Here is a 12,649-nt window from a genome sequence, read left to right as displayed (position 1 = left end):
CAAGGGAGAGATAATCGGCTAGGGTGCCTGCCCCTGATATGCTGTGCAGTGACTGCTGCAGGCAAGTACAAAGCAGCAGGAGATTGCGATGCCTTCTGTGGTTGAATAGCAAATACCCAACATTCCCTCGCCATAAGATGGTGTAGTGGTAATATCAATACACTTGTAATCCAGAGGCCCAGGCTAATGCTGTGGAGATACGGGCTCAAGTTTCTTTCACGGCAACTGATGGAACTTAAATTCAATTGATACACCTGGAATATAAAGCTAGTCTCAGTAACAAACTATTGATTGTTGTAAAAACCCATCTGGTTCATTAATGTCCTTTAGGGAAGGAAATCTGCCGTCCTTACCTGGTCTGGTCTACGTGTGACTCCGGACCCACAGCAATGTGGCTGCCCTCTGAAATGGCCTAACAAGTCCCTCAGTTCAAGGGCAATTAGGGACGGGCAGCAAAGGCTGGCCTCGCCAGCGGCGCCAACATCCCGTGAAAGAATAAAGAAAAAGAAACCGGGCTGAGGAGGGGACAAAAGCTGGTCAGGTATTCCCATGCAGTGTGTGCTGTTGGATCGCTGCATGCGCGTGGGCATTGAGGGAGAGAGAGAGATGAACTGGACTGTCAGATTCACAGCCCACTGCAGCCTGCCATGGAACGGGCGATGGAGGCTGGCCCTCCCCACTTAGACCTGAGGAATGTGCACTCGGACAATTGCTCCCCAACAGTCAGAGCCTCCAGTCGGAAAGGGAGAAAATTGGAGTGGGTTTAAATTGTAGAGAGTGAGTCTCATCACTGCTGGTAAGTCTCTCCGAGGGTTCCTCCCGAACACTTTCTGGCAGCCTGGACGAATGTCCTTGTTTAAACTCTATTGAATAGACTGTGGCATAATTACTGCTCTAATTACGGCTAACATCGGCCTACTTTGGCCACTTTCCTAATGTTGGTTTACTGACGATTTCTGCTTTTGAACCAATTGTACAGGCCTTTTGTCTGTCTGACCTAAAGACATCTTTTCTTCTTTATTCCTTTGACTTGTTTGTTGTTCCCTACCATCATGTGACCTTCCCCACACACAAAAGTCCCCCCGCCCCCCCACACACAAGATTTCTCTGTTAAGTTTGTGTTTCAATCAGAGCGGCTGTTTGTCTGTGAATGGTTTAACACAGAATGGGTGGCTGTGACATTCTCTCTCCCCCCTCTCTCTCTGTGGTGCCTGGTATAAAGCAATCAGGATGAGTAGCACTCCCCTGCACACCCCCCTCCCCCAAAGTGAGTCAGTGGTTTGACTGATCTCATCACTAGCAGGGCAGAGAGTTGCATCAGTTTGATTAAAGTGAAGTCTGCGCCTTCAATTTCAGTCTCATTACATATGCAGAAATGAAATGTTAATACATTCATTTGTGATTATATTAACTTACAACCACCTCTCTGAACACAAGAAAGCTGGTGATTAACACAAATATGATCCCCATGAGGTAATTGGAACAATTGTATTTAAAGGGCAGGCACAGTCAAATCACTAACTGTTGACGTGTATAATTATCTTTCCCGTGAAAATGATTCTGCTCATTGTTACAGTCTCCGTAGAAACCGATAACTTTTTAAAAGAGATTCGAACTACCAGTTCTCCCTGAGAGAATGACACAACCAGGTTTCATGTTTTAAAATTTTTACTGTAACAAATGACTAAAAGAAACACTAATAACTAAACATTTCATTTTTGTAGGTGACAAAATACTTTAAACTAGAGAAAGGACATTGCTCTTGTATACTTATCACCCACACACTCTCCAGGAAATGACAGTCCTTCTAGCAAACAGTTCACAGTTGCTCCCAGCCTCCAATCAATTCCTGTACCCCATTTCGCCGAGTAGTCATTTGTGACCTTCTATGGGCTCTTTCCTTAGTTTTCAGGGAGTTCCTTAAATCCACCACCAGCAGTAAAGCACGTTCCAGTAATTCTTCTGGAATCCTTAAATGGGAGCAGGATGTGTCTCTTTGATTAGGTAGCTCACAAAGCCAAGCAGCTTCTCCTCTCTACTGGCCACAGACAGAGCTGCTGTCTTCCTGAGACAACTCACTGCTTTGTATGGAAGCTTGTAACCTGATCTCAAAGTTGGCTTTTTCTGTCCTTTTCCCCATGGCAATGTGAAACACTTTAACCTTTCATCCAGGTAGAAATGCTGATTAGCTATCCTTGACCACGACTCCCTTTCATCTTAGTAAGAGGACAGATTGCAGCACAGCTATTTATAATCCCATGCCCACGACACCTTTCTGGGACTTTGGGTGACGCAGATTCTACTCATCGTAAACTCAGAGACTGCTGCCATTGTCTCCAGGCGTAAACAGCTTCTGCCACCTCCTTAGTAAAACAATCTAAGCCTTCCTTTGGTCTCTAACAATCAAACCACCCAGGCTGATGGCAGATCATGTCACATGACCCCCTTCATTTTACCTAAATTTAAAGCTACAGTCCTAAAAAATAGTAATCTGACAAACCTCATAGTCGTAACATAATGATTTCACATTTTCTACTATCCCTTGCCCGCCCATCATCACCGTTCAAAGTAAGTTGGATGTATGAATGAAGTGAAAGTAAGACAGTCATTTCATGCTGGCTTTTTTCTGACTTGGAGCTGGGAATTTACCAGTATCTGCGAAGCTACAAACTTCCTTTGCCAACAGCGGTCAACCTCTCATTTGCAGTTGTTAGATTTTTAAAGGCACAGGCCACCTTAAACACAGCAAAATAATACGTTGTGAGTTAAGTGATTTAATACTTGTATCTTTTATGAAACAGTGCGTCGTCTGGTTTACAATGAGCAATGCCATGGGAGATCTGCAAGCGAAGTTAAAGTTTATTGTGATTCTTTTTATGTTGATAATCTATTTCTGGGGACCTCTCACACTTCTAGAGAGGCAGTTGTTTGGTGCCCAGTTGTTCTCTTGCCTCTGCCCTATTTCTATCTTCCTTGCTCTTCCACGTTTTTTCAGTGCTATGATGGTCTTCACTCCCCTGATTTATCCCTCCTAAATTTCTTATTCTTTCCTTCCATCCTCACTGCGTTGAAATCGAGACTCACTGCACTGTGCCCCTCTTACTCCCTCCCAGAATTTTAACACCGTCATGCTCCTCCCCTTCCTCTTACAATCTGGAACCTTGTAACACTCGAGTTTAGAGTCCCTACTTTGCCTTCCTGGTTTTTTTTTTTCAGCCCTGCTTGGGTCCTGTCCTGTAAACTCTTGAGACTGGCAGCTGAATCTGGGATCTTCCTGTGCAAATCTCGGCCCCAGGTGATATGGCTTATCTTCCCTCAAGTGCAGAAGATTAGGGAAGGCCGGTGGAGTTGGGGGAGGGAGAGGGGAACTGATCTGATTCAGTAGATTAAAATGTTAATAGGATTTGATTAGGGCAGTTCACAATATCACAAGGTCATTCGGCCCATCATAACTGTGGTGGGTCCCTGGAGAGATGAGGACTAACTGTTTCCTCTGCTGGGGGAATTAAGAACAAGCAGACGTCATCTTAAAATTAGAGCCAGGCTGTTCACGAGAGAAATTGGGAAGCACTTTTTCCACAGGAAGGGGAGTGGAACTTTGGAACTCTCTACCCAAAAGGCTCTGGATTCTGAGGGACAATTGGAGTTTTCAAGACTGAGGCCGATAGATTTTGTTTTTGGGAATCGAGGAATAAGGAGCAAAAGCAGGTAAGTGGGGTCTGAGGTACAGACCAACACTGATCTAATTGAACGGTGGATCAGGCTCGAGGGGCTGAATGGCCTCCCCTATTTCTCATGTGAGCAGTAGTCCGCCAATTATATTTTTTCCTAAATACTGGATGCCTAAGATGTGGCGGAGAGTGGATAGAGGCAGGGATCAGGTGGCAGAAACAAAAGCCTTAGTTTAAAAAGATTGCTTGCAACACAGGCTCACAAACCTCCACCTGCCAGATAATGCGTCAATCTGATAAGCTCTGGTACAAAGAGTTGAAAAAGAGATGCTTAAAAAAACCCACGATTGCTGATGGAGTGAGGTTGAGGGCTTCTGGATCAATGTTCTGTTTTTTTATTGTGGTTGGTGAATTGGTGCAATCTGTACTGTAACTCAAAGGAGAGGTTCCCCCCACCGACCCACCACAAAAATTGCAATTTTCAGTAGAATGCCCTTACTTTTGCAGATTGAGACAGGAGTAACTGATTTCCATGCGCTGCCCTGATATTAGATTTACACCTCAGCTCCCAAAGCAGCATATTGCCACTGGAATGAAATGTGTTCAGTGGCCCACAGCTTGATGAGCTGAGGCCCAGGAATGTCAGAGGGAGTCGCTGGGACGAGGAGGCTGGCAGCTTTCGTGACAGATGTCTCTGATGAACAGCAACACAAGGCACCACAGAGCAGAGGGTTGTGATGCAGCAGTGATTAGGCACAAACTATTCATTCAGACTACACGACAATCATCAAATCAATATCTACTGTACACTCCAGTAACTCCTCGGCCTCCGATTACCAGGATTATGGCGCGGTTCTCTGCTTTCCATGAAGTTATTCTCCTCCTCCTCCATCCCCCTCAAGGTTCCCACTCCTGCTGTGGGGAACAGGATGTGTCTAGGCTATTCAACCATGAAGGACATCGCAGTCGAGCTTGACGCTGCTCTCCCCCCCCACCCCCGCCGTGCATCTGCTGCCCACAGGCGTGAGGTGTCTGGTGTCACTGATTCGCGATAACAAGCAGATGCCTCAGTTGTATTCTGGCCAAGAGCAACTCACTTGGAACAGAATATAGGGTTCTATGCTGGGATCTTCCTGGCTTGTGTGACTCTGTGCCATCCTGGGTTAGGCCTCAGTGAATATTGGGAAGTGAAAGCAAAGGGGAATAGATGGAGCTGTCGGGAATGCAGCGGGTCTGTGGACAAACATCAGCTCGGGATCCAGTTGCACTACAAGGTGACCAGACTGAGATGGTATATCCACCAATGGGGTGCCAATCAAACGGGCTGCTTTGTCCTGGACAGTGTCAAGCTTCTTGTGGGAGCTGCATTCATCCAGGCAAGTGGGGAGTACTCCATCACACTCCTGACTTGGGCCTTGTAGATGGTGGACAGGCTTTGGGGAGTCAGGAGGTGAGTTACTTGTTGCAGGATTCCTAGCCTCTGATCTGCTCTAGTAGCCACTGCATTTAAATGGCTAGTCCTAGGTCAGTGTCTGGTCAATGGTAACCCCCAGGATGTTGATAGTGGGGGATTTCAACGATGGTAATAACATTCAATGTCAAGAGGAGATGTTTGGATTCTCTCTTATTGGAGATGGCCATTGCCTCTGTGGCATGAGTGTTAGCTGGCACTTATCCCAAGCATAAATGTTTCCAGTTCTTGCTGCTTCAGTATCTGAGGAATCGTGAATGGTGCTGAACATTGTGCAATCGTCAGCGAACATCCCCACTTCTGACCTTATGATGGAAGGAAGGTCATTGATGAAGCAGCTGAAGGTAGTTGGGCCGAGGACACTACCCTGAGGAACTCCTGCAGTGACCTCCTGGAACTGAGATGATTGACCTCCAACAACCACAACCATCTTCCTTTGTACTGGGTATGATTCCAACCAGTGGAGAGTTTTCCCCTTGATTCCAACTGACTTCAGTTTTGTTTGGGATCCTTGATGCCACACTCGGTCAAATGCTGCCTTTATGTCAAGGGCAGTCACTCTCACCTCACCTCTCAAGTTCAGCTCTTTTGTCCATGTTTGAAAAAAGGCTGTAATGAGGTCAGGAGCTGAGTGGCCCTGATGGAACCCAAACTGAGCGTCAGTGAGCAGGTTATTGCTCAGCAAATACCGCTTGTTAGCACTGTCGAAGACCCCTCCATCACTTAACTGATGATTAAGAGTAGACTGATAGGGTGGGAATTGGCCAGGTTGGATTTATCCTGCTTTTTGTGGGTAATTTTCCACATTCTTGGGTAGATGCTAGTGTTGTAGCTGTACTGGAACAGCTTGGCTATGGGTGCAGCTATTACTGGGGCACAAGCCTTCAGTACTATTGCCGGAATATTGTCTGTATCCAGTGCCTTCAGCCATTTCTTAATATCATGTGGAGTGAATCCAATAGTGTGAAGACTGGCATTTGTGATGCTGGGGACCTCAGGAGGAGGCCGAGATGGATTAGCCACTCGGTGCTTCTGGCTGAAGGTGGATACAAATGCTTCAGCCTTATCTTTTGCATTGAGGTGCTGGGCTCCCCCATCTTTGAGGATGGGAATATTTGTGGAGCCTCCTCCTCCAGTGAGTTGTTCAATTGTCCACCACCATTCTCGACTGGATGTGACAGGGCTGCAGAGCTTAGGTCTGATCCGTTGGTTGTGGGATCTATCACTTGCTGTGTCTATCACTTGCTGCTTATGCTGTTTGACACACATCGTCCTGTTTTATAGCTTCACCAGTTTGACACCACATTTTTAGGTATGCCTGGTGCTGCTCCTAACATGCCCTCCTGCACTCTTCATTGAACCAGGGTTGATTGCCTGTCTTGATGGTAATGGTAGAGTGGGGGATATGTCAGGCCATGAGGTTACTGATTGTGGTTGTTTACAATTCTGCTGCTGATGGCCCACAGTGCCTCATGGATACCCAGTTTTGAGTTGTTAGATCTGTTTGAAATCTATCCCGTTTAGCACGGTGGTAGTGCCACACAGCATGATGGAGGGTATCCTCAATGTGAAGGCGAGACTCCGTCTCCACAAGGACTGTGTGGTGATCACTCTTACCAATATTTTCATGGACAGGTGCATCTGCTACAGGTAGATTGGTTAGGATGAAGTCAAGTAGGTTTTTCCCTCTTGTTGGCTACCTTACCACCTGTTGCGGACCCAGTCTGGAACTATGTCCTCTAGTCTGGTCTGTAGTGGTACCTCCGGAAGTTGAAGTTCCTCATCCAGAGAACATTCTGTGCCCTTGCTACCCTCAGTGCTTCTTCCCAGTGGTGTTCAACATGGAAGAGTACTCATTCATCAGCTGAGAATACATGAGGTCTGGAGTCAATGTTGGCGACCCCCAGGATTACTCCCTCCTGACTGGATACCGGTGTGCCACCACCTCTGGTGGGTCTGTCCTGTTGATGGGATGGTAATGATGTCTAGGACTTTGCCTGTAAGTCATGATTCCATGAGTATGACTATGATCGGCTGTTGTTTGACTAGCCTGTGAGACAGCTCTCCAAATTTTGGCACAACCCCGCGGATGTTAGTAAGGAGGACTTTGCAGGGTCGACAGGGCTGGGTTTGCCGTTGTTGTTTTTGGCGCCTAGGCCGATGCCGGGTGGTCCATCCAGCTTCGTTCCTTTTTTAGGCTTTGTAGCCGTTAGATACAACTGAGTGGCTTGCTCGGCCGTTTCAAAGGGCATTTGTTGCCCATCCCTAATTGCCCTGGAACTGAGTGGCTTGTTTGGCCCGTTCAGAGTCAACCACATTGCTGTGGGTCTGGAGTCACATGTGGGCCAGACCAGGTAAGGATGGCAGATTTCCCTCCCTAAAGGAAATTAGTGAACCAACTATCGACAATGGTTTGATGGTCACTATAACTAACTTTTAATTCCAGATTATATTTTATATGAATTGAATTTAAATTCCATTGGGATTTGAACCCGTGTCCCCAGAGCCTGAGCCCCTGGATTACTATTCCAGTGACATTATTATTATGTCACCAGCTCCCCCATAACATTGGGTGAGTGACAGAAGAAAATAATTAGACCTGACACTAACTTGCTCAGTGTTACTGGTAATGGGATGTTCACGCTAATTGGCAACAAAATGGGACCCAAAAGGGGCTTAATTGCACTCGGTAATGACGGACAGCCTTATTGTGAAGCAGGAGGCTTGAACACTTTGCTAATTTGTCACAACAAATACTCCTTTACAGGCATATGTGTTATTTGTCTACTCTTCCAAAAGGCATCAACTCCATTTCAATCACAATTCCTTCAGTGCCCTCTGCTACCTTTCGAAGCTGGGTGTCAGCAGCTGGCACTTTGCATTTAGTCAGGAGGTCCTGGTTTCAGATCCCACTCCAGAGACTTGAGCACAAAATCAAGGCTGACACTCCCAGTGCAACACTGAGGGAGTGCTGCGCCGTCGGAGGTATGGTCTTTCGGATGAGACATTAAACTAAGGCCGCCCCCATCTGCCTGCTTGGATGGATGCAAAAGATCCCATGGCACTATTTCGAAGAGGGCAGGAGAGTTATCCCCAGTGCCCTGGCCATTATTTATCCCTCTGTCAACATCTCCAAAACAGACTATCTGGTCATTATCACATTGCTGCGTGTAGAATCTTGTTGTGTGCAACCAGGCTGTCAAGTTCTCTCATTAGAACAGTGACTAGACTTTGTTTTTTTTAAAAACTACTCCATTGGCTGTAAAGCACTTTTCGGATGTTCTGAGGTAGTGAAAGGCGCCATAGAAATGCAAATCTTTTTGCGTTAAATTGAGCAGTCACTCGGAGACATTCAGGTTTTAACAACTTGTAGGCAGTAAAGAAGAGGAATTTGACATTTTTGAAGCAGACACAGGATTGCAGCCCACCTTTCACAAGGAGAGCAACTTAACTTACCCTCACTGAGTTAGTTGCAGCAACTGAGGGCAATAATTGGCCTCAGAACCCCTGAGCTGGGTGCAGGAAGGAGCCAAGGAGTCTGGGTTGCCGCGGCAACATACACTTTTTCACCCACGTTGTAGTCCGGAGTTTTAGATAGTGATGGTGGAGGCTCCAACTTATTTCCATTCAATGGCTGACCAGGAATCTCTCCCTCTCTTACCACCTGCCATTGGTGTGTATTGGAAGGATTTCCAAGTTAATACTCAATGTGTTTGGCTGTATTTTGAACACACCTTCAAAGTCCTGGAGTGGGACTTGAACCCAGAGCTTCTGGCTCAGAGGCAGAGGTGCTACCCACTGCACCACAGTGAGGGGAGGTAACAATAAGTCTGGTCTCTTGAATGAGGTACATGTGGGCTTTGGAACAGTCTGAGGGACAGTCAGAACCTTCTGCAGGATATTCACTAGATTTCAGAATGGGCATAATTCATATTTTAAAAAATACAGTAAGAATTGGATAGCCAACGGGTGAGCTCCCCTGTTGGGGAATGGAGGATGCTATCAGTCACACACTGTCTTCTCCACTCTGAGAATTGGGTGGAAGTCCAGGCCAAGCTGCCTGGCGATGGGCCTCTCAGTTGGCTGAAGGGTCGTTACACAACATGAGATTGGGCCAATCTTGAGCCTGTCTCTGGTGGGCTCAGCTCCGTAGCTTGCATCCACTCCTAAATGGCACCAAGTGAGTCGGAACCTCCCTCAGCTCATCAACTAAACATCGATTTGTTTTCTTTTTAAAACATTCTTCATCAAAAGGTCACTGGAAAAAATCAAAAGAATAGCTTAATTTAAGGATGCTCACTCACTCGCATGTGCACAATGTCTCTCACACACAGGTCCAAACTCGGGAAGAAGCCCACATACATACACCCCTTCTCATTCTGTTCTTAACTGTTTCTTAAGCAGAATTCAGTTTTACCGATTGTGAATAATTAACCCAGACTGCTACCTTCATCAAACCGGCAATGGTGCTTCTAACATAAAGATGAGAGAAACTTGCAAAAATCTGCCACCCTTTTATTAAATCGAATGCAGGAGACCTAAATTGATTTTAAATAAATGATTGGAAGTCTTGAGAGATGGTACAAACAACCTGAGACTCTGTTAAATTGGCTCCTGTTATGGTCACACCTTGAGTGCCCCCCCCCACCCCCCCATCACCCCCGTCACAATTTGCTCTGATTGCAGTGTGTAAATGGGAGGGAGGGGCTTCCCCATTATTGGTGTATATAGAGAATCTGGAGGAAATGGCCTGGCCGGGGGAGGTGATACAACACTCCCCAGCGATGTTGACCAGTGTGGCTGCTTTAACGAGGGCCCATTCTGTGCAGGAAATGACCTTGCCAATAAAATCCCACTCCGCTCAATGATTCTCATTCCTGATTGCTGAGTCTGTGCACTGGGCGATCTCTGCTCGTCTGTTGCCAGTAATAAAAGCGTGCGATGTTCTGAGATCCGTATGTCACACTGGGATAGATGGTGCCAACACTGGCCTTGGCATGGATAGTGGGTGTGTTTGGGGAGGATGTTTATATCCAGTAGTGCCTTTTGCTGTCGGTGTGAAGCAGTTTTGGCTTTTGTCCTGTCAAGCAGTGTGGCATTTACATGGGGGAGATGGTGTTCATGTCATTGGACCAGTAATCCAGAGTCCCAGGCTAATGTTCTGGGGACACGGTTCAAATCCCATCACGGCAGCTGTTGGAATTTAAATTCAATTAATAAAGTTGGAATTGACCATGAAGCTATCATCAATTGTCATAAAAACTCATTGCACTAATAGGGAGGGAAATCTGCCATCCTTACCTGGTCTGACCAACCATACAATGGAGCTGATTTTTAATTGTATTCCAAAATGGCCCAGCGATCCACTCAGTTCATGCACAACAAATGCAGGCCTTACCGTCCCATTTAAAAAAAAAAATTCCCCTTGGCAAATTTTGCACGGTGTCGTGAGGGAAAGGGGATGGGGGTCTCTGGTTCCAGGAACTGAACTGGCAGTGTCAGTCTAGATTATACAGTCACATCTGTGGAGTGGGGCTTCAGTTTGATTGGGTGTTGAGAGTCACTGAGCCTCAGTTTGTCTTGTTCATCCCTCAATGGACCCCCAATTAACCGGTTATTTATCTCACTTAGCCTTTGTGGCATTGCGATGTGTACACAGTGGTTGCCATGTTTACCCACACAACCTCCAAGTGATTTATTGTTTCTGAAGTGCTTTGAGATGTTTCTGAGAGAGACGTGCCATTGGGGAAAGGTTTCCTTTTAATAATTTGGGATGGTTATCGTTGCTCACATTCAAGGCCTGTTCCAGTTATGATCCTGTCACTCACTCACTCAGAGGGACAGGTTGGAAATGTTCAGTTAGTTCTTTGTGTTGTGTTAAGCTGACAGCTTGAGCTGAGGCCTTGCACTGTGGAACGGAGGCCATTGGTCTTCACCTGTTCACCAGCAAATAACCTTTAATCAGGAGCTTGACAGCCTGGTACCCTGGCTTTTACTCTGCTCTACCATCAGGATTACAGGGTGGCAGAGAATTTGAAAGGCTTCAGGTTCTCTGTATTCTAACTCACGCAAAGTCCCATTCATCTGTCAAGCCTTGTGATCGCTGACCTACATTGTGCTCGCAGCCTGGCAATGCCTAGCTCTTAAAATTCTCATCCTTGTTTTCAAATCCCTCCAGGACCTCATCCCACCTGCCCCTCCAGCCTTACAAGCCTCCGAGGTAGGAGCAGGAGTAGGCCATTCAGCCCCTTGAGCCTGCTCCGTCATTTAATATGATCATGGCTGATCCTCTATCTCAACACCGTGCTCCTGCCCTTTCCCCATCCTCTTGATGCCTTTAGTGTCTAGAAATCTATCTATTTCTTTCTTAAACATATTCAATGACTTGACCTCCACAGCCTTCTGAGAATTCCATAGGTTTACTACCCTCTGAGTAAAGAAATTTCTCCTCATCTCAGTTCTAAATGCCCTACCCCGTATCCTGAGACTGTGACCCCTTGTTTTAGACCCTCCCAGCCAGAGGAAGCATCACCCCTGCATCCGGTCTGTCCAGCCCTGTCAGAATTTTATATGTTTCAATAAGATCTCCTCTCATTCTTCTAAACTCTAGTGAATACAGGCCAAGTCAGCCTAATCTCTCCTCATACGACAATCCTGCCATCCCAGGAATCAGTCTGGTGAACCTTCACTGCCCTCCCTCTATGGCAAGTATATCCTTTCTTAGGCAAGGAGATCAAAACTGCACCCAATACTCCATGTGTGATCTCACCAAGGCCCTGTACAGCTGCAGTAAGACATCCTTGCTCCTGTACTCAAGTCCTCTTGCAATGAAGGCCAGCATACCATTTGTCTTCTGAACTGCTTGCTGCACCTGCATGCTTACTTTCAATGATTGGTGTACAAGGACACTCAGATCCCTTTGTACCTTTCCCCAATCTATCACCATTTAAATAATGCTCCGCCATTCTGTTTTTCCCACCAAAGTGGATAACTTCACATTTATCCACGTTATACTGCATCTGCCATGTATTTGCCCACTCACTCAACCTGTCTAAATCGTCTTGAAGCCTCTTTACACCCTCCTCACTGCTCGCATTCCCACTTAGTTTGTGTCGTCAGCAAACTTGGAAATATTAGATGTGGTCCCCTTAACCATTGCATTGTGAATAGCTGGGGCCCAAGCACTGATTCCTGCATTACCCCCTCTTCACTGCCTGCCACTCCTCCACTCCTCCAGTCATGACCCCTGACCACCCCTGATTTTTATCATTCCACCTTTGGTGGTTGTGCCTTCGGCTGCCTGGAAGCTCTGGAATTCCCTCCCTAAACCTCTCCACCCCTCATTCCTCCTTTAAGACGCTCCTTAAAATCTACCTCCTGGGACAAACTTGCATTGTTCACCGGCCCTCATATTCTTAACAAGTTTGATACTGCCATTGTGAAGCCACCTGGGATGTTTCACCATGTTAAAGGCACGACATAAAGTTGTGCCTGTTGAACAGAAGGC

General features: G+C 46.5%; 1 protein-coding gene across 2 annotated transcripts in view; it reads left to right on the top strand.

The window, feature by feature from the left end:
• The window catches only part of LOC121272114 (SH2 domain-containing adapter protein F-like), a 204,501-nt gene that overhangs the window by 19,419 nt on the left and 172,433 nt on the right, over window positions 1-12,649 (top strand). The gene's annotated exons all lie outside the window — the stretch shown is intronic.

This window comes from Carcharodon carcharias, chromosome 32 (genome assembly GCF_017639515.1).
Source record: "Carcharodon carcharias isolate sCarCar2 chromosome 32, sCarCar2.pri, whole genome shotgun sequence".
Classification (NCBI taxonomy): Eukaryota; Metazoa; Chordata; class Chondrichthyes; order Lamniformes; family Lamnidae; genus Carcharodon; species Carcharodon carcharias.
Note: the sequence above shows the minus strand (reverse complement) of the source record. Positions and strands in the feature narration are given on the sequence as shown.